At 41.7% G+C, this 23,604-nt stretch overlaps 1 pseudogene; it reads left to right on the forward strand.

The window, feature by feature from the left end:
- The first annotated feature begins 509 nt into the window (after positions 1–509).
- Positions 510–5,974, forward strand: LOC136335427 (nascent polypeptide-associated complex subunit alpha pseudogene; annotated as a pseudogene).
- Positions 5,975–23,604: the final 17,630 nt, after the last annotated feature.

A 23,604-nucleotide genomic window follows, 5' to 3' on the forward strand; every position in this document is an offset into this window, starting at 1 on the left:
ATACAGGTCTTAAAAAAAATCAAGTGTAATTTGTTAAAGAGAAAAGGCATTGGCCAGAGTGATTTGTGCTATCACGCACTCTAGTGTCACAAGTCAACTTTCCTGTTACAGTACAAAGACCAAGACATGAGAGATAAGTAGTAGCTCTGTGATAGAGGCAGAACCCTTAGCACAGAACCGAGGGAATGAGGGTTTGCATCAGTGGTACTTTTTATGGGACTAACATGCAGCATGGTTGATGCCTATGTGGCCAATTAATGAGTTACAAATTTTGGATGTGATCTAGGTACATCTCTTTTCCTTTGCGAATAAAAGATACTCTAGAGAAAACAAAATCAAATTTTAAAATTATTTTCTTTAGTATGTAGTAGAGATGATTTTGGCTAGAAACAGGAGCTGGACAAAATGTCAATCTTTAATAATTTAAAAAACATTCTAATTCTTGAAATATATGAATGGATTATTAAAATGTTTAGTATTCAGCCATCTTGGTTCTGTGTTCTCCACAAATGCCTAGTGAAGCCGCAGAAACTGTCCCGCTACAGAGTGGGATCACCACAGCCCCAGGCTGAGGCAGGGTCTGGAACAGAATCTGACAGTGATGAATCAGCACCAGAGCTCGAGGAACAGGATTCCACACAGGCAGCCACACAACAAGCCCAGGAGGCAGCAGCTGAAATCAATGAAGAACTGCCAATAAGGCAAAACAGAGCTGGAGTGCAAAAAGGCACGGAAGACTGTCCAAATATGGTCTTCAATAGGTTACAGGGGTTACTAGAGTCACCGTCAGAAAATCTAAGAATATCCTCTTTGTCATCACAAAAACCACATGTCTACAAGAGCCTAGCTTCAGATACCTACATAGTTTTAGGGGAAGCCAAGAGTGAGGATTTATCTTATCAAGCAGAGCTAGCAGCTGCTGAGAAATTCAAAGTTCAAGGTGAAGCTGTCTCAGACATTCAAAAAATACAGACTCCAACTGCACAAGAGCAGCGTGACAAAGAAGCAGTTGAAGGAACAGGTGTGGAAGGAAGGTAAGGACATAAAATTGGTCATGTCACAAGCAAATGTATCAAGAGCAAAGCCAGCCTGAGCCTCGTAGAACAACAGTAATAATATTGCAGATGCTATTTTATGGAATTCACAGTGTAACCATCTAAAAACAAGAACTATTTTGTTTGTTTGTTTTTTGGTGTTTCAAAAAAGTAACTGCAACTTGCTTTGAAATTTGTACTGTTTCTATCATTAATAAAATTATGGCTTCTTATAGATAAAAAATATATACAGTGTGTCCGTAAAGTCATGGTGCACTTTTGACCAGTCACAAGAAAGCAACAAAAGACGATAGAAATGTGAAATCTGCACCAATAAAAGGAAAACTCTCCCAGTTTCATGCCTATTCAGTACAGTTCGATGTGGGCTCACGCACAGATTTTTTAGGGCTCCTTAGGTAGCTATCCCGTATAGCCTCTACAGACTCGGCACTGACTGATGACCTATCAGAACGGGGTTTCTCCACCAAGCTGCCGGTTTCCTTCAACTGCTTCTCCCACCGAGTAATGTTATTCCTATGTGGTGGCACTTCGTTATAAACATGCCGATATTCACGTTGCACTTTGGTCACGGATTCAAATTTAGCGAGCCACAGAACACACTGAACTTTCCTCTGTACCGTCCACATCTCGACTAGCATGGCCGTGGGCTGCTCTGCTGTATACACGATTTTACGTCATCATCTGCGCATGTGCACATACTGCCACATCATCCTACAGAAACTGGGAGGGTTTTCCTTTTATTTGGTGCAGATTTTACATTTCTATCGTCTTTTGTTGCTTTCCTGTGACCAGTCAAAGTACACCATGACTTTACAGACACACTGTATATATAAATATATATATAAGTAAATATATATATATATATAATATCCACTACTTACCAGAAGTATCCAACTTCAACAACACAGTCTACATGGTAAATGTCTGCTATTTAAATATGTGCAATCAACTCAGATTAGAATCATTTCAAAATCATGACAAACCCCCCAAACTGATCATTGTGTGTATGTGTGTGTAATAAAGCTGGGGAGGGGGTCACAGATAGAAAATCCTCTTGTTAGATGCTTTTCAGCACTGAAATCTTTTTTTTTTCATTGTAAAAATAGTTTTTTTCTTTTTATTGAATTCACTATGGTGACACTGGTTAACAAAATTATACAGGCTTCAGGTGCACAATTTTACAACACATCATCCGTACACTGTATTGTGTGTTCACCGCCACAAATCGAGTTGAAATCTTGACATTTTTCCCTCCAAAAAAGGACCGGACTGACAATACCTAAAAGAAATGTTGCCAGGCCTGGAGAAATATGTGCTGCTACTTTAAAACTAAATCCGAAAGGGCCAGGTCTTGGTCATGCACTTCTATGGATTACTCAGACTCACTTCCAGGGCCTCTCCCTGGCACAGCTGTGGAGTAGGCAAAATTTATCTTTAGATCCTCCTACTTCCCCTTCTGGGCCTTGGTCCTCTCTTCTGGGTCCAGCCAGGGCGCTCAATGCCTCATGCTGTCCAGGGTAGCACCACACCCTTGTCCTGCCCTCTTCGGAATGTGACATTTTCCTCTCCCTTTACTTCTCCCCAATCCTCCAATACAGTTCAAGTTAAAAGTCCCTTCTCCTCAGTTGATTAACTGGGAGGAAAGTCATGTTGTAAATGAATTCACACTGAAGTGTAAGTGATTAGTATTTTTTTATTTCTTCCATGTGTGCTGGCATTCTTTTAGGTGTGTGTGTGACAGAAACAGAGACAGACAGATAGGGACAGACAGGCAGGAAGGGAGAGAGATGAGAAGTATTAATTCTTCATTGCGGCACCTTAGTTGTTCATTGATTGCTTTCTCATATGTGCCTTGACCGGGGTAGGGGCTACAGCAGAAGGAGTGACCCTTGCTCAAGCCGATGACCTTGGGCTGAACCAGTGACCTTTGGGCTCAAGCCAGCGACCATGGGGTCATGTCTATGATCCCTCACTCAAGCTGGCAACTCCGTACTCAAGCTGGTGAGCCCGTGCTCAAGCTGGTGAGCCTGTGCTCAAGTTGGTGACCTTGAGGTTTTGAACCTGGTTCCTCTGCGTCCCAGTTTGATGCTCTATCCACTGCATCACCTCCTGGTCAGGCTGTGCTGGCATTCTAAAAGTTTGTTAGGCTCAAGGAATGTGTTCCCTAGGAGGAAAGTTTAATCGGTAGGATACCCACCAAAAAAAATTTAGAGAGGTCTGAGTTTCCTCAAACTATGCAAGTACCATCAGACTGGCAGAGTCCTTTATTTGGCCAGGTCTCATCACCCTAATAGGGATGAAGTCACTACCCACACTGATTCTTGATTAAAGGGCTGGTGAATAGATTTTGAAAAAGTGATTAAAAGGTGAAATGCACATCTGGCCCTGGCCAGATGACTCAGTGGTAGAGTGTTGGCTTGGTGTGTGGAAGTCCTGGGTTCGATTCCTGGCCAGGGCACACAGGAGAAGTGCCCATCTGCTTCTCCACCCCTCCCCCTCTTGTTTCTCCCTCTGTTTCTCTCTCTCTCTTCTCTCCTCTTGCAGCCAAAGCTCGATTAGAGTGAGTTGACCCCAGGTGCTGAGAAAGGCTCTGTGGCCTCTGCCTCAGGTGCTAAAATGGCCTCAGGTGCAACAGAGCAGCGGCCCCAGATGGGGAAAGCATCGCCCCCTGGTGGGATTGCTGGGTGGATCCCAGTCAGGGGGCATGCAGGAGTCTGTCTCTGCCTCCCCTCCTCTTACTAAAATAAAAAAATAAAGAAAAGTGAAATGCACATCTAAAAATAATGTTATTCTAATAGTTTCTTCTTCAAATATAAAATAAAACTGATCAATAGGGTGCCAAGACCATCCTATGGGGAAAGGATAATCTTTTCAACAAATGGTACTGGGAAAACTAGATATCCACATGCAAAAAATAAACTTGGATCCACACCTTATACCATATAAAAAAATTAACTCAAAATGTATTAAAGACTTGAACCTATAAAACTTTAAGAAGAAAACATGGGGAAAATGTTTTACTGAATTTGACAATGAATTCTTGGATATGGTGTCAAAATAAAAAAATACAAAAGAAAAAAATAGATAAACTGGACTTTATCAAAATTTAAAACTTTTGTGTATTGAAGGATACAATCAACAGATTAAAAAGCCAACCTAGCCTGACCAGGTGGTGGCGCAGTGGATAGAGCGTTGGACTGGGATGCGGAAGGACCCAGGTTCGAGACCCCTAGGTCGCCAACTTGAGCGCGGGCTCATCTGGCTTGAGCAAAGAGCTCACCAGCTTGGACCCAAGGTCGCTGGCTCCAGCAGGGGGTTACCTGGTCTGCTTAAGGCCAACGGTCAAGGCACATGTGAGAAAGCAATCAATGAACAACTAAGAAGTCGCAACGCGCAATGAGAAACTGATGATTGATGCTTCTCATCTCTCTCCATTCCTGTCTGTCTGTCCCTGTCTATCTCTGCCTCTGTAAAAAAAAAAAAAAAAAAAAGCCAACCTACAGCCTGACCTGTGGTGGCGCAGTGGATAAAGCGTCAACCTGGAAATGCTGAGGTCATCGGTTCGAAACCCTGGGCTTGCCTGGTCAAGGCACATATGGGAGTTGATGCTTCCAGCTCCTCCCCCTTCTCTCTCTGTCTCTCTGTCTCTCTCTGTCTCTCCCTCTCCTCTCTAAAATGAATAAAAAATAAATAAAAATAAAAATAATAAAAAGCCAACCTACAAAATGGGAGAAGCTATTTGCAAATCATACACCTGATAAGGGATTAATATCCAGAATCTTTAAAGAACTTTTACAATTCAACAAAAATACAAACAACCCAATTTATAAATGGACAAAGGGCTTGAACAGTAATCATATGAAAGGATGCTCAACATCATTAATCATTAGGAAAACGCAAGTCAGAGTCACAATGATACCACTTCACACCCATCAGGATGGTTACACACAATGACAAATGGGAGGGTGTGGAGAAACTGGAACCCGTGCGCTGCCAGTGGGAAGGCAGCCACCGTGGAAAACAGTAGGATGGTTCCTCAAAAAATTAAAAACATAACTGCCACATGATCCTCTAATTCCACTTCTAGTATATATATATATATATATATATATATATATATATATATCCAAAATAATTGAAAGCTGGGACTCAGACAGTTATCTGTACATCCCTGTTAATAGCATTATTCACAACAGCCAAAAGGTGGATGTAACCCAAGTGTCCACTGACGAATAAATGTATAAACAAAATGTGGAATATGCATACAATGGAATCTTATTCAGCTTTAAAAAGGAAGGAAATTCTGACACAAGCTGCAACATGGGTTAACCTTGAAGACATAGTAAGTGAAGTAAGCCAGTCACAGGAGGAGAAATATTGGGTGATTCCACTTACATGAGGTACATAGAGCACCTCATAGAATACATAAATTCACAGAGACAGAAAATAGAACAATGGGTGCTAGGGACTAGGGAAGGGGGGAGTGAAGAGTTAGTGTTTAATGGATATAGAGTTTCAGTTTCAGGTGGTGAAATGAACATACTTTCATGTGATGAATGAACATGCTTTGATGCCACCAAATTGTATACTCAAACGGTAAATTTTATGCTTTGTATGTTTTGTCAAAATAAAAAAAACTGAGTAAGTTTTTGAGGCGATTACCTTACCTAACACCAGATCAAGTTTAAAATCTAAAAATGTATTTCCAATATTTTTTAACACATAACACTAACAAAAAGTGATTCTCCCACTTTGACTCTGGGATATTCGACCATAGACTTTCAAGTCTTTCTGGATCTGGTTTAACAGCAAATTGTGTGGCAGGACTGGGTGGTGGTGGAAAGCTGTGCCCAGCTCCGCTGCTGACTCCTGCAGCATTTACAGCTACCCCTTCGGAAAAGGCCCGGGCCCTTGCATAGCCCCTCTGTGTGTATAGTCTCCAAGCACAAGTCTGAAAAGAGCTCTTGCCCTTCTCAGATGAACTGCACCAGGGGCCCCAGTCTCCTCTCTGCAGTAGACAGTCAGTTTACTACATGTTACAAAGACTCTCCTTGACCAAACTGGAGTCAGATTCCTTTGAGCCCTCTTCTTGACTAGGCCTTGACCTTGGCCATCATCCTCACTGGGATCAAGTTCCTCATCCCCCAACTTTGATGCATATTCCTTAACTTGGCCTTTGGCAAGAATCCTGTTAAGTTGGTTTTGCAAGTCCCCCAGTTCTCCTCTTGGAATGTCCATCCACTGAGCTCCTCGCTCAACTTGTCACTTATTATATTAACCTCCAGCTGTCTTTACTGTATTTGGAGTTGAGTCCCATCTCTCTCCTCTACTGCAATGCTCTTACTATAATAGTCCCGAATAGTTTTCCTTACCATTTTAACTAACATCAGAATAATTTTTTCTTTCACACGGATTGGCAGGAAACTTGGAAGTTTAAAAATTTTAGCCTTTCAAAAGCAATAATACTACAAGGGTCATAGTTACTGGCAAAGTAACCAACAATTTATTTAATCATCTAATTGTATTCTGGTCAATAAAATCCAACAGCGACTGAACCCACGGGTTTAAAACCTTCTACAAGCTAGAAAATTTAACGATTACTTCTGAGCTCTCTTGGGTGAATGGAAAGGAAATTATTCATAGTGATTTTAAAAGCAATGCCTGCCTGGCCAGGCAGTGTCACAGTGGATAGAGCATCAGACTGGGACACAGAGGACATAGGTTCAAAACCCTGAGGTAATCAGCTTGATTGCGAGTTCACCCGCTTGAACATGTGCTCATCCAACTTGAGTGTGGGCTCACCTGCTTGAGCGCAGGGTCATAGACATGACCCTCATGGTCTTTGGCTTGAGCCCAAAGGTCCCTGGTTTGAAGCCCAAGGTCGCTGGCTTGAGCAAGGGGTCACTGGCTTGGCTGTACCCCCCCCCACAAGGCACATATGAGAAAGCAATCAATGAACAACTAGGTGCCACAACAAAGAATTGATGCTTCTCATTGCTCTCCTTCTTGTTGTTCTGTCCCTGTCTGTCCCTATCTGTCCCTCTCTCTGTTTGTCTTAAAAAAAAAAAAAAAGCAATACCTAATTCTTAAAATACTGTTGTAGGCAATCCAAACCCTAGATCCCTTTACTACCTCCACCAGTCTACCCTCCCCTCAGGCCCAACACAGTTCTACCCATCCACCCACCCTCCACACGTATACACCTGCTGCTCTTGTTGTGAAATGGGCACCCACCCGCTTTTCCCTCCCACTCTGCCGGGTCCTTAGACACACGCCTGGGTTCCTCAGTTTCTTTGAGAAACTGGAGGAGGCTGCTGACGCTGTAGACAACATGAGACCCTGTCTGTGCTTAGAAGGGAAAACGCCCTGGACGCTGGTGGCTGTTTGTCTGCATGACTCACTGGACGAGCTGTCTCTTTGGGAGGAAGCGGGGAGCAGCCTGTCTAAATCCCATTTAGGTGCATTAAGGGATGGAAAACAACTTTAAGAAGCAGGAAGGCAAAGGTCAGAATCTATCCCTGGGCTCACGACTGCTTTCTGCATTCAGCCCGTACAGACTCACTCAGAAGGAAACAATCTTCCCTGTACACAATGAAAAGACATGTTTGTGCCTCTGTCCTTTGTCAGGGTGACCCAGGGAAGGTGGGTGGCTCTCACATAAAAAAATTACTGCCTTTCGCCTGACCTGTGGTGGCGCAGTGGATAAAGTGTCAACCTGGGAATGCTGAGGTCACTGGTTCGAAGCCCTGGGCTCACCCGGTCTAGGCACATATGGGAGTTGATGCTTCCTGCTCCTCCTCCTCTCTCTCTCTCTCTCTCTCTCTCTCTCTTCTTCCTCTCAAATGAATAAAATCTTTAAAAAAAAATTACTACCTTTCATTTGCATCACGCCTAACCCCCTGTATGGTGAATTATAAAAATTGGCTAGAAATGTGTCTGGAAACCTTTGTTTCATCAGCGATGCTTTACACTTAGTATCAGCAGATCTTCTTTGGGCTCAAGGTCATTTGGGTTTCCAGAGCAGGAGGTGACCACTGAATCAAGTAAGTCAGTCCTCTTGTCTCAATACGCTTTATTACTAACTTCCTGACCTGGGGTATAGGCGCACAACTAGTTGGTTTTTAAATGACAATGGTATTCAGTTTTTAAAAATGGTAATTATTTTATTCATCAAGTTTTCTAAGCACAACAAAGAAAGCTTTCTTTTTCACAAAAGTAGTATCTACTATTTAGGGATTTCTGACTGGCAATCAACTAATTGTTAATTACCTAAACATGTAAAACCCTTCCCACCCCACTGCATCAAATTCTTATTTAGTATTTCTCTTATTTAAAAAAAAAAAACAACTAAGTCATCTGCATTGGTCACAAGAATATGCCTGTAAATTAATTCTCTATTTAAAAAAAAAAAATTCTGCCTGGCCTGTGGTGGTGTGGGGGATAGAGCAGCAATCTGGAGTGCTGAGGTCACGGGTTCAAAGCCCTGGGCTTGCCCGGTCAGGGCACACATACAAGCAAGCAATGAATAACCAGAGCGAAGAAACTATAAGCTGATAACTTCTCGCTACCCCCTCTGTAAAATAAATAAATAAAAAATATTTTTAAAAAATCTAATAATTCAGACATCTCCTTAACTGTGTTATTATCTGAAGACATTTTCCTCAAGTGTGACATGAACCATCTCTGTTCTCATCTGAAGCAAAAACCATGCCAAGACAGTGAGTCAGCCAATGTGAAAATGTTGCATGATACACTATATGACTTCCTTTTTTGGTCCTAAAGGTACCATGACAATGATTCTAACTAGACTAACTGTACAGGACACTGTAAAAAAAAAACTTATTTCAAAATAAATAATTCTTTTTCTTAGTTATCTGCATTTCTAAGAAATGCATGATTGAGTCTTTGCTCCCAATTAACTTCCCTTTCTTTATGCATCTAATGGGTTTTTCCCCATTGAATAATATTTTCAGCCCTGGCCGATTGGCTCAGTGGATTGAGTGTCTGGAGTGCAGACATCCTAGGTTCAATACCTGGTCAGGTATTGAAGAAGCAACCATCTGCTTCTCTGACACTCCCTCTCCTCCTTCTCTCCCTTTCTCCTCCGGCAGCCAGTAGCTCAACTGGTTTGAGCATTGGCCCATGGCACTGTGGATAGCTTGGTTGATTCTAGCATCAGCCCCAGATGGAGGTTGCTGGGTGGATCCTGGTTGGGCGCATGCAGGAGTCTGTCTCTCTGCTTCCCTCCTCTCACTTAGAAAGAAGAAAAAAATAATATTTTCAGATAAATAATAATTTAATCGAATGTTCCCCTCAGTTAAAAAATAAATAAATCCCAGAGTTTGTTTTGTGCTAAATCTAGTTTAATTATATTTGTTTTTTATAACATATATTAAATAAAGCTGAAGGAAACATATTTGGGAAAAGCTTGTTCCTAATGACTTCAATGTCTTCTCATTAATTTTTTTTAAACTCGAGCTCTTAGTTTACTTCTCTTACATTATAAATTAATTAACTGAAAAACAGATCTGGTTCTCATTCGCAACCCCGCTCTAATTCAGAATAAGCTCTTAGTCATAGAACCTCAGATGCAAAGTCTGTCTTGGCCGCTGACTGCCCAGGGCAAAGAGGGAACCTGGCTGAGGGAAGCCTGTTAGAGAACGACAGGACCATCAAGCTGATTAAATCAGGCGTCATTAGGTTCATGTCCAGAATTCTGTGTGATCCTAATGAAATCCTAGGAGGAAAATCACATCTTATATTGATTTATCTCTGACTCAAAGTTTTTATGAAAGCTGCATTAACTGAACAGTGAACAGTGAATTTCCCTGGAAATTTTGCATCAAAACTGATGGTCCCTATGTCATACGAGACAAAGAAAGGCTGCAGAAATGTTCCAGATTCAGAGAGAGACGTGATAACTGATCCCATACTAGGGAAAAAAAAATGCTTTAAAGAAAAATATTAGCCCAACCTGATCAGGCAGTGGCGCAGTGCATGGAGTGTCGGACTGGGAGGTGGAGGGCCTAGGTTCAAAACCCTGAGGTCACCGGTTTGAGCGCAGGCTCATCTGGTTTGAGTACAGCTCACCAGCTTGAGTCCAAGGTCGCCGGCTCGAGCAAGAGGTTACTCACTCTGCTGTAGCCCCACGGTCAAGGCACATATGAGAAAGCAGTCAATGAATAACTAAGGTGCCACAATGAAGAGTTGATGCTTCTCATCTCTCTCCTTTCCTATCTGTCTGTCCCTACCTGTTCCTTGATCTCTCTCTGTCTCTGTCACGAAAAAAAAAGAAAGAAAGAAAAAGAAAAATATTAGACCAATGAATATAACTGGAATACAAATTATGGAATAGGTATATTATAACAATATTAAATTTTCCTTAGTTGTTAACTGTGCTGGATTAGTAAGAGAATATCTCTATTCTTAGGAAATATACACTGAAGCATTTAGAAGTAAAGAGTTCTGGTGAGATAATCTCAAATGGTTCACAAAAAGAAATTGTATGCATGCGCAGGGAGAGAGACAGTGTATGCACATGATAAAGTCAACGGCTAAACTAAGCTGGGTAGGGAGTATATGGGTTTTCTTTGTACTGTTCTTATTCTTGCAATATTTCTATAGGTTTGAAATTATAGCTGTTCCTCAATTTATGATAGGGTTATGTCCTGATAAACCTATTATAGATTAAAATACCGTAAGTTGAAATGTACTTAATACTACACCACATAGTATGAGTTGTTTGCCTGACCTGTGGTGGCAGAATGGATAGAGCATTGACCTGGAATGCTGAGGTCACCCCAGGCTTGCCCAGTCAAGGTGCAGACAAGAAGTGAGTTGATGCTTCCTGCTCCTCCCCCATTTTTGTCTCTCCTCTCCCTAAAATCAATAAATGAAGAAAAAAAATGTAGAACATGGGTTATTCACCCTTGTGATGGTGTGGTTGACTAGAAGCTACAGAACACCTTGACTAGCATTTGACCAAACAACTGGGCACCACAGCCTAGCCCAGTTGACATGTAAATCAGACATCATAGTACTGGGGATAGGGTGTTCAGTGGTCAGCATTCTTAAGCCACTGTGGGAAAATGGAGAATAAGCTTAGAGTGTTCCCTGTCCTCAAGAAAAGTGAATGGTAGAGACAAACCTATATTGCATATCCATGAAATACCTATAGAGTAACTTGAAAGGACAGAACGAAAGCCCCATGCCGAGGTCAGAGCACAGGGATTCAAAGCAGGGGAAGGGCCTGGGAAGGCGTAGGACTCAGAGACCAAGGAGCAGGCAGGGTGCAAGGGGAAGGTTTCCCGTGGGAGACAGAACCCAGGTTCTTTCCTCTTCCCAGTCTTTTTATTTGGGGCTGTGGGGGGTTCAGGACAAACTAAGACACAACAAGCCCCATAAGTACCATTAGGTTACAGGGTTTTATGCCCTACTAAATGAGCCATCCTCAGTTAATAAATCCAGCCGACTTACAAATGAGCTTTCATACCATAAAGGGTTACAGAATTGAAAGCTTGGTTTACAGGTTTCTAATTGTCTTAATTATTTAAATATGTGGGACACTTCTGTTTGCTTTTAAGAGGAATGCCACAGAATTCAATATTTTTAATTCAGTATTTTTCAGTCTGTAAAAATTTTTGGACTTTGAAGCTTTATTATGGACCTATTACTTTATGACTTTCCCATGGTTTTCTTAATTGAAAATCCAAGCACAATTTAAAAAGAGAATCTAATCACTATATCTAATTACCAAAAACGTGTAAGTACTGACATTATTACAATTAACTTAAATACAACTTTTAAAAATAATGACTCCCAGATGGACAAGAAGAATGCCACTCGGATGGCTGGAGTTGAAAGAGGCTTATGTTATTAAAGAAGCCCCCTTTAAAAGCTCAGATTAATTCATAATAACTTTCCAAATTACATTTGTAAACTCAATCTTAAAACATTAGAAAAAATTTCGGAGTTCCAGGCCTTTGATTCCATTTTGCTGTTGTTAATACTCGTAGCTCTTCCACAAGAGAAATAAAATTATGCGTCACTGCAAGACGTCAAACCCTCATTAAAATCTGAAGCTAATTAGTATCAGTCAGTGGGACTCACTGAGAAGTTTTCTCATATTGTTTTTGCATGTGCCAGTAAGGTAAAGCCTTGCATGTATTATTAGGTATTTATTCATCTAACAATCCTTTATTACCTGCCTATTAGGTACAGAATGTTACACGTGTGCCTGTTGAACTGAAATGGGTTTTAAGTAAGTTGCTAAGACCAGGTGAACATGTGTAGTTTCACAGGGAGCCTTGCGATGCCTGGGGGTGGGGCATCTCTGCAGGGTGCCCTTTCCAGTGGCAGGTCCGTAAGTCACAGTGGCCTGAAGTCACTGACTCAGAAAGGGCGTGTGGCCCATACTGAGGCTGCGTTTGCCATGTTAATAACACTCTCTTTCTCAAACCTCTCTCCTCTCAGCTTTCCTGATGCCCTCTCCCCCTGGCCCTCCCTTCTCTGGCTTCTTCCTGCCTGCTCTCTGTCCAGGTTAGACCAGGCCTCCTCGGAGAGACCTCTCTTCCCCTCATTCCACACGCTCCCCCAGGTCACGGTTATCCATGCCATCACTACAACATAGGTGATGGCTCCCAAGTCCCCCCTCCTCTGCAAGGCCCAGCCAGTGGGGCTAGGACCCTACCTCTAAGGTGTCTCATAAATGTCTCAAAGAAATCTCAACTCCACCATGGACAAGGTAGGACTCATCGTGTCTCTCCTCTCCTCTCCCACCAGCAGCCAGTATCCTCCTCTCCACCCTCACTCCATGGCACAATGATCTACCCAGTTCTGAAAGTCTCTCCATTGACTCCTCCTGCCAAGCCCTGCAAACACCTAGTCAACCAGCTGGGAGTCCTTCAAGTCCACCCACTAAATAATTCCTGAACCTGTCTAATCCTTTCTACCCCATGCCTTAGGTCAAGACCTCACCATTCACTGTCTGGATTACTGCCCTTGTCTATCTGACACTGTTCTTCCTAACTCCAGTTGTAGCCCTTACACTCAGGCCTCTACCAAAGGATCGTTCTGAAATGCCATTGCTTTCAGTAGTTCCCTATCACAGTTAGAATTAGGGAGGCAGGGGCAGGGGATGGTGGAGAATGAGTGTGTTTGTGTGTGTATAAATGTAATAGAATCACTGGATCTCCACAGACAGGCACCCGCCTACTTTTTAAAGGAGAATAGTATAGTTTAGGTGCATTGACTCTGCAGTTTGAATGCCTCATTCAGATTCTTAATATGAGTTATTCAACATTGGAAAAGTTACTTAACATCTTGATGTCTCATTTTCTGTTTTAGTTATCTAGTGTTGCATAACAGATTACCTCAAAATTTAGTAGGTTAAAACAACACTTATCATCCCAGAGTTTTTGGGGGTCAGGATCTGGCAGCAGCTGAGCGGGGGAGCTTTGACTCAGGGTTTCTCATGAGGTTGCAGGTGAGGCTGGGGCTGCAGTCATTTCAAGACTCGCCTGAGGCTGGCAGATCTTTCCACAGTGGCTCCCTCACCTGGCAGGTGGCAGGAGCTTTCAGTTCCTTAATGGCTCTTGGCAGGATGGCTCAATGTCTTGCCACATGGGCCTCTCCACAGGTCGGCTTCAGTGTCCTCATCACGCTTCAGTGACTTCCTCCAGAGTGAATGACCCAAGAGAGCCAGGAGGCGGCCACAACGCCTTGTATGACATAGTCTCAGAAGTCACAAACCATCACCTTCTGTCATATCTTTTTGGTAGAAGCAAGTCATTAATCAGCTCATACTCAAAAAGGAGAGGAATGAGGGTCTACTTCTAAAATGGAAGAGCATCAAAGAATTTGTGGATATATTTTAATGTCACCACAATATCCTCTTCTGCAAAATGGAGATGATAGTAACTACTTGACAGAATTTTTTTTTTTTTTTTTGTATTTTTCTGAAGCTGGAAATGGGGAGAGACAGTCAGACAGACTCCCGCATGTGCCCGACCGGGATCCACCCGGCACACCCACCATGGGGCGACGCTCTGCCCACCAGGGGACTATGCTCTGCCCCTCCGGGGCGTCGCTCTGCCGCGACCAGAGCCACTCTAGCGCCTGGGGCAGAGGCCAAGGAGCCATCCCCAGCACCTGGGCCATCTTTGCTCCAATGGAGCCTTGGCTGCGGGAGGGGAAGAGAGAGACAGAGAGGAAGGAGGGGGTGGGGGTGGAGAAGCAAATGGGCGCTTCTCCTATGTGCCCTGGCCGGGAATCGAACCCGGGTCCCCTGCACGCCAGACTGACGCTCTACTGCTGAGCCAACCGGCCAGGGCCTTGACAGAATTTTATGAGGATGAAATAAGCCAGTACATGCTACCGGTAGAATAGTGCCTGGCACATGGTGGGAACTCAATAAGCACTAGCTACCACTATCATTCCCAAGTCTGTATCCCACCACGCCCTCCCTCATCAACTCCCCTCACAAATCCTGTCTCCCAGACTTTCTGAAACACTTGCATTTCTCTGAATAAATTATGTGAACACCTTTGTGCCCTGGCTTTCTTGTCTACCTTCCTGGAAGACTCTCCTATTCCATATTTTCCTCCAGCCCTATGGACTCCTTCTCCAGCACCTTCCCAGACCTCTCAGGCTGGGAAGCCAGCACTTACCACACACACCTGCTTGCTTCCTCTCTAGATCCAGATGCAAGTGTTCCCTCCTCGGCAGATACTCCCTGATACTCCCAGAAGTTCCTTCCCCTGACATTTCTTGCAGCCTCAAGCAAATTTCTGTTTGTGTATCATTATGCTGCAGCCTTCTCACCGAGAGGGACTTGGCCTTATTCATCTTTGTGGCTTCAGGCTCGATCGAGCACAGTGCCCAGAACACAGTGGGTACCCAACAGATAATTTGTTGAACAAATGGATAAGTATCTAAAACTTCAGAAAGTACTTATAATGTACAGGAGAAAGAGGAAACACAGGGGAAAAGAAATCAATGAAATGAGTCAAGTACATTGTAAATCTGTGAGAGCTCTGGCCAAACAGGGTCACATTGTACTATTATCTGTTTGGGATGCTCAGGGCTATGTTCTCCCAGAATCTACGTTCGTCTTCATCACTAATTAATACCAGCTAAGTTTAAAATTATATATTTATAAGTTTATAATATCACTATGTTCATAAACTATAAATAGTTCTAACAACTTTGAGAGAAAATAGCGTCTGTTCGCTGTGTATAATTTCCAATGCCAAGGTATAGCTATTTCCCTCATATTTAAGACATTTTCATAATCTCTTGTTTAAAGGTTTAATTATTTCATTATTAATGCCTGAAGTAGTTGTTAATACCAAGCACCCAGAGATATATGTAAGAATTTTGTCTATAAACACTCATGGCCAAAAATGGAATATGACTCAGATCAAAAACATAATTTTTAAAACAGGCACAAAATATAACTTAATCTGAAATCTATTTTTTCAACAGCAACCCAGACTTGAACGGGCAAACTGAGAGTTGACTTTGTGACTTACCATTTAAGTATGGTACACTGATAACACAGGAGTGAATAAAGAGAAACGTGAAACGTGAAGGTGCCAACGTATCATTCATGGTGTTAAAAGGAGATGCTACTGGCCTCCTATCAGAGGAAGCACACACCAAAATCTTTCTTAAAGTCTCACCGTAGGCTCACCAAAGTTTTAGTCTGAACTTGACTGACTGTATTCTATGAGTGCTCCTGTTCTAGGACCCTGGTCGGCAAACTGTGGCTCGCGAGCCACACATGGCTCTTTGGCCCCTTGAGTGTGGCTCTTCCACAAAATGTCATGTGTGGTGCTACCTCGATCAGGAATGTATCTACCTATATAGTTTAAGTTTAAAACATTTGGCTCTCAAAAGAAATTTCTTTTTTTTTTTTTACAGGAACAGAGAGAGAGAGTCAGAGAGAAAGACAGGAACGAAGAGAGATGAGAAGTATCAATCATCAGTTTTTCGTTTTGACACCTTAGTTGTTCATTGATTGCTTTCTCATATGTGCCTTGACTGCAGGCCTTCAGCAGACTGAGTAACCAGCGACTTTGGGTCCAAGCTGGTGAGCTTTTTGCTCAAACCAGATGAACCCGCGCTCAAGCTGGCAACCTTGGGGTCTCGAACCTGGGTCCTTCCGCATCCCAGTCCGACGCTCTATCTACTGTGCCGCCACCTGGTCAGGTTCTCAAAAGAAATTTCAATCGTTGTACTGTTGATATTTGGCTCTGTTGACTAATGAGTTTGCCGACCACTGTCCTAGGTGAACTTCTCTGCACTTTTTTTTTTTTTTTTTTGTATTTTTCTGAAGCTGGAAACAGGGAGAGACAGTCAGACAGACTCCCGCATGCACCCGACCGGGATCCACCCAGCACGCCCACCAGGGGCGAGGCTCTGCCCACCAGGGGGCGATGCTCTGCCCCTCCGGGGCGTTGCTCTGTTGCGACCAGAGCCACTCCAGCGCCTGGGGCAGAGGCCAAGGAGCCATCCCCAGCTCCCAGGCCATCTTTGCTCCAATGGAGCCTTGGCTGCGGGAGGGGAAGAGAGAGACAGAGAGGAAGGAGGGGTGGAGGGTGGAGAAGCAAATGGGCGCTTCTCCTATGTGCCCTGGCCGGGAATCAAACCCGGGTCCCCCGCATGCCAGGCCGATGCTCTACCGCTGAGCCAACCGGCCAGGGCTCTCTGCACTTTTTTAAAGGTAAGCAATTGTGGTAGCTTTCAAGAGCCAAAGTTAAGCTCAATAATGGTGGACTAATAGCCAGCTGAGCAGGGGTTTTGGATGAAGCACCCTGTCTGGTGTTCCCTCAATCAGGCCCTGAATGGGGAGGCTTAGGGGGTCATTATAGTCCGGAGTTGCTGCTACCATTTCCCTGTGCACAACAAAGAAACATCTGTGCACGTGGCTGTTGGGCCCTTCCAGATGTGTTTGTGGCTGCAGCTGACACATGATTTTAGAAGCCACTAACAGCAGCTATGCCCCCCAGCTCCAACACTTAAGCCCTGCCTTCTCTGAGGAACTAAGAATATAGAGGCAAACAGTGGCTCCCAAACTATGGGATCCGGGAGCAAACTTGAGAGACAAGTTTCCTGCTGTAAACACTTGTATGAAGGGACTTTGTGAGCAGAAAAGCAGATTAAAATCAGAAGAGATCTTAAATGTATGGGAGCGATGTGACCCAGGTTTCCCAACGCAAGCACAATTTCGGATACTCTGCTCCTGCAGGATCCTAAGTCATGGGTTATCGGGCCACCTCCTTAATTTTATAGGCAAAGAAACTAAGGATGAATAATTTGCCAAAGATCACGCAGTAATTAATGCCAGATGGAAATGCTAAATGGTTCATCCCTCACCGCCCTTCTAACCAATCCCCAGGACAAAAGTCACGGTCTCTTGCAGTTTAATTCTAGACTTTTTTTACTACAAAACACTGACTAGGCTTTTTTGTGAGTTGCATCATTACAAGACAATCTGAATTTAAAAAGGAAGTCTCAGATGAGCTAACATTTTCTCCTACAAGAATGAATGGTTTCAAGTTGGGGATCAGGAGCTAGCAAGAGGTTATTTAAATGAAACTGAAACCTTTCAGTAACCAGTTCAAGAATGAACTGACAGCTGGCAAAACATCTAAACATGTGAACTCTGTGTGTTAGGAAAATTAATATGAATTATAATGCACAAAAATAGACCTTAAAAGTCAAGTCAATACTAACCATACCATAAAATGAAGAAGGGAGAAGAAAAATCTTAAAAGAAGAAAAGTAAGACAACATACAGGGTGGGACAAAAGTAGGTTTGCAGTGGTGAGTACATGAAGGACAGACTTTATCCTCGTATTATCATTTCTTTTCTTGTTTTCCATACAGATGGCTGTAACCCTACTTTTGCCCACCCTGTATGTTCAGGGGCACTTGTTTAGACATCATGGTTATTCACTATTACTTAACACGAACCTCGGACGGCGGGGTTTAGAAGTGTTCTCAGTCCTAATCCAGGAGTTAAAAGGGAGAGCTCCTCAGACGCAGGTAGTGTGACTCTGGAAATGATGCTGCAGGGTCCCCTCACTCCCGCCCGGGGACAAGGGACAGCAGGACAAAAGGGCTCCGGCCTCAGATGATCGACTGAGTCACAGGTCTCAAAATCATTTCAACTGCTATTTATTTCTCTAAAAAAAGAACACCACCCTTTTTTCTGACTATAAATGTACTTATTATACCTTTGTAGAAAGTGTATTTTGTAGAAATCTAGAAATACTAGGGAGAAACAGGAAGAAGAAAAGCACTCACTCTTGGCACATCCAGACAACCTCTGTTAATGCTCGCTTGTGTTTGCCACTCTTTTCCTCAAAATATGGTAACATGTTACATAACAGAGATAATACCATGTTTATAAATTCCCAACTTCCTCTTTAATTCAGTAAACTATTAGGAACATTTTCTTAAGTTATCTAAAATTATTTGCAAGCAGTTTGTAATGACTGCCTGATACCATAACTAGAATGTATGTAATGCTTTTTTATAAGTACTATAAATCATTCTGTGATCAATATCTTCGTATATAAATCATTGTCCACATTTCTGACTATTCCTACAGACAGGAACCCAGAAGTTGAACTACTAGATAAAAGTTTGAACAATTTAAGGTTCTTTTTTTTTTTTTTTTTTTTTGATAGAGAAAGAGACAGACAGACAGGCAGGCAGGCAGGGAGACATGAGAAGCATCAACTTGTAGTGTGGCACTTTAGTTGTTCACTGATTGCTTCTCATATGTGCCTTGACCAGGTGGCTCCAGCTGAGCCAAAGACCCTTGGCTCAAGTCAGTGACTTTGGGATCAAGCCAGTAACCTTGGGCTCAAGCCAGCAACTATGGGGTCATGTTGATGATCCCACACTCAAACCAGGTTTCTCTGAGGTCCCAGGTCGATGCTCTATCCAGTGCACCACCACTGGTCAGGCTAAACAATTTAAGGCTCTTGATAACATCTGTTATATTAACTTACAGAAAAGGCATACCAGTTACACAGTGATGTGAGCCCGTCACAGGGTGAGGTCTCAACACAGCCTCACTACCTCTGAGGATAATCATCACAGACATTTTGCTGATCTGGAAGAAAAAAGGAGCACCACACTGCTATTTCAGTTTTGTTTTAATTATCTGTGAGTTTTAATGTGTTCTCACATAATTATTAGCAATTTGCATTTCCTTTTCAGTGAATTACTTTTTGTGTGTTCTTTAACCCTTGGGAGTTATTCTTTGGTAAAGTAATTTAGATATACTATATAAAATGATATCCCATTATCTTTCTTCATAATCCATTTTCAGGTAACTTAAGCAAATAATTTTCTTTTAGAACTTTCTAAAGAAAACTTCATGACTCAATAAAATACTGTAAAATAAATGATTAAACCTGCCAAAATAATAAAATACTGTTTGAAATAATTGAGAAAAGACTAATTTTTTCTCAAAAACATACATTAAACATTTTGGAGGAAAAAGGGTATTAGTCCTGCCTCTGTCTCAAACCAGAAATTGTATCTTAAACACAAAATTTCAAGGACTGTCAGTTTGTTCAGTTGTAAAATAAGACACATAACCTTTAAGACTCTAACTTCAAAATGAGGCAGTTTTATGCTTACATAGAACAATACACAGCACCACCTAGAGGTAAAGAAATAATTTTATACATTTTTCCCTTCATTAAAAATAAATCTTTAGTTTTTAGCAAAATATCAAGTGGATAAATTTTATATTAGCATAACTTGCCTGAGTAAATGTATAAGCTTCTGTAAGACAGAATAAAACTTTCCCATTGAATCTGTCACAGTACCTGCAAGAATTCTTAGCTCCTGTATAAATCTAGATCTTTTTTTTTTTAGATCAACCACTGTTTTTGGCGTTGCTTGAAAAATCAATGACATTATCTTAAATCTGACTCTAAGAACCCTAAATGACATGATTACATAATAATGTGATATATTATGGTATACAATATCTATTGGGTATCCTAGATGCATCCTTTACCCTTTGGGGCTTTGTGGACTTTATGAAACTCATGGTCAAAAAAATTTTTTCTATGATTAGACACACAATACTATACTCCCTGGCTTCAGCTTTAGGGAAAAGAATGCTTAAGTTCGAAATGTGGGGAGCATCTGAAAATTCTAATAGTGGTGCTATGAATCTACTTGGACATGAAAGAAAGAAAAATTCATGTTTGGAAGGGTTTGAAGTCTAAGGCTGTCCAATTCTGTTAACATCTAGATTATTACAACAGCTTTTTTTCTTTTAAACATTTTAAAAATTTATTTATTTGAGAAAGAGAGAGAGAAACATTGATTTGTTGTTCCTATTATTCCTGAATTCATTGGTTGCTTCTTGTATGTGCCCTAACTGGAGATCGAACCTGCAACATTGGAGTATCAGGACAATGCTCTAACCAACTGAGCTACCCAGCCAGGACCACATGGCTTTGATTCAATGCTGATGTTAGCAACAGCTTCCTCTTCAAAACTCGCTTTGGAACTGCACTATTTTAATTTGTACCTTCTAAATTTTTCTGAGTGTTTTTCAGCTTCATCATATTTAACCTTCTAATTAAACTGTAAACTCACCAAGTGACGCTTTATCTTCTGATTATCTCAGATTCACTCTCCTGCCCAGGTGTGCTGTTATGTGAACATTTGTGTGGATTAAGTGACAGTACCTTGCCAGTGACTATGAAGACAATTTCTCTGGCAAAGGTAAATGTACAAAGTAAAATGGAGTTCAGACAAATAAATGTTTAAAAAGTTGCCGTGACAAAGTTCAGAAAGAGTGTTGCCTAAGATCTGAGTTGACCCTTCACTAATGTAACTTAGACTTAGAAAAAAGAAAACAAAATCCTTTTCAGAAACTGCCTTAATTTGTATGGGATCCAAATTCTAACTCATATTTTGGGAATGAGAATCCCTTTAGAGAATTGCATAATTCTGAACAGGGAAGAAGAAAAGGAACCAAAAGAGTTTCCTAACTATATATCCTGAAAGTTTCCAAATATCCAGAAAAGCTGAAAGAAGGGTACTGTGAGCACCCTTACACTCACCACCTGCATTTAGCCACTGTTAATATTCTTCAACGATAGTTATTTCTGAAACACTGAAAGTTGCAGATATCATGACACCTCACCCTGAAATATTTCCTTAAGTATTATTTAAGAACAAGGATATTCTCCTTCATAACCCCAATGTCATTGTCACACCTAAGAAAATTAAGAATAATGCTCTAATATCCAGTTGTATTCCAAATATAAATATCTACAATTGTTCCAAAGTTGTCCTTTATAGCTGTTCATTAAAAAAAAAAAATCAAGATATAATCAAGATTCCCAAATGGCATATCATTTATTTTGTCATTGAAGCGCTCATTTATTGGGCACCTACTATGTCCCGGGGTTACACAGGCTTTTGTATTTAATTTTCACGAGAAAATCTGAGATAGTTGTTGTTATGTAAAATGGTAATACCTTATGTCTAAATACTCTGAGAGGTATTTTAATTCTTCCCCATTACAGTCACAGAATCTATGGCAGAGCCTTGAACATAGTGGGTACTAAGATGTAGCTGTGGAATAGATAAAACATGGTATGCCTGTCCATTCTGATAGAAAAACTACAATAAAAACATGATGAACTACCTAGTTTGTTATGATAATAGACAAAGACAGAAGTAACCTCTCATCCACACTCCCTGCTTTTATGGGACATTTTTATTTTCTTTCTTTTTTTGTGTGTGACAGAGACAGTCAGAGAGAGGGACAGACGGGACAGACAGGCAGGAATAGAGAAATGACAAGCATCAATTCTTCATTGCAGCTCTTTTAGTTGTTCATTGACTGCTCCCTCATATGTGCCTTGACCCAAGGGCTACAGCACAGCAAGTGACCCCTTGCCCAAGCCAGCAACCTTGGGCTTCAAGCCAGCGGCCTTTGGGCTCAAGCCAGTGACCATGGGGTCATGTCTATGATCCCACGGCTCAAGCCAGTGACTCCATGCTCAAGCTGGTGGGCCCACACTCAAGCAGGATGAGCCTGCACTCAAGCTGGTGATCTCAGGGTTTTGAACTTGGGTCCTCTGCATCCCAGGCCAACGCTCTATCCACCATGCCACTGCCTGTTCAGGCTTTTGTGAGACCTTTGGTGGGAACGTTTGCGCCACCTAACATCGGCTGCCTCCAGCAACCTGTGACAAGATTGTGATTACAATTCATGCCAATTTTTCATCTATTCAATAGACTCATTTTTTTGCTTTAATATTAAAAATGGTTTTAAATTTAACCTCAAGGAGAAAAAGAGTATCCCATTTGCTTTACCAGGCTACAGGGTATACAAAATTTGGACACAGATAAATGAAAGGGCGCCAATAGCAAACACCAGGTATAGTATCTGGGCAGTTTCTTTTCTCTTTTGGGGGTTCCAGTATTTTGAGGACTCAGAGTCACACTTTAAAAATACAGATACTAACAGCCATAATATTTTAATGTTTGTGAGTTATGGCAGGCTGATCCCAGACAAAAAATATACAAAATATTGCAAAAGAGGTAATTAGAGTGTAATAATTTCAGCCAAATTTTGGTAAATATTTTGATAAGTAGTATCTGGCAGGAAAGTAAATCATTTCTATCACTTATTGGTAGAGGTGTTTTTTGATTCTTTGTAAGAGACATACTCGTCAAAGAACTGTTTTAGAAAAGGAAGATGACTGATGATTTTCACCATGGAGACTATAATTACTATGACATGTAAGTGAAGTACGTAAAATAACTCAGAGTTTCCATGATACTGATTACAGCAATCTGGGACGGAACTGTAAGTTCTACCCTCCGCTTGTTGGCGGAATCTGCTACATGAGCTGACTTTGTAAGTCACCCCCCAGCATTTGTGGTAAACAATGGAGTCACCCCCTACCTTTTTAGATTTTACAATTTGTTGTGATATCTTTTTGGTTCTCTATGAAGGGGAATTATTTAAACCTAAATTTAAAGAAATTCCTGCCAGGACTTTGCTCTGAGCTGGCATATATCTGTCCAAAAGAACAATTTTCAGTTACTTCTTTGTGTGATAAGTTTGCATAAAGAGGCTAGCATTGATATGATTGTTTGCAGGATTTATTTATTTTTTTCAACCACCCCACTCCATGTTCTGAGAAAGTGAAGAGGCCCCATCTCTGGGGTGGGGCAGCTTCAGGAAGGAGGTAGGGTGGCAGGTGTATTCAGTGTGTCCTGATTTTGGTGGCAGCCTTGTCCACTCCTGCAGGTTTTTGCCCCTGTCATAAATTTGGCCCCAGTTATGCAGATATCAGTAAATTTTTTCCAGTGACTGCTGTACTCATGAAAACACTGACCTCTGTTGAACATTGCATCACCAGCCAGCAAGCATTTTTTGCATTAACATGTCTTCAGAAATATTAGAAATGTAGAGAACAAATACAAAGAGGGGCAGTTTTCATTAAAATAATATAGGAGGTCCTTAGTAATATTTTAGTAAAGCACT

The sequence above is a fragment of the Saccopteryx bilineata genome, chromosome 4, assembly GCF_036850765.1.
Source record: "Saccopteryx bilineata isolate mSacBil1 chromosome 4, mSacBil1_pri_phased_curated, whole genome shotgun sequence".
Taxonomy (NCBI): Eukaryota; Metazoa; Chordata; class Mammalia; order Chiroptera; family Emballonuridae; genus Saccopteryx; species Saccopteryx bilineata.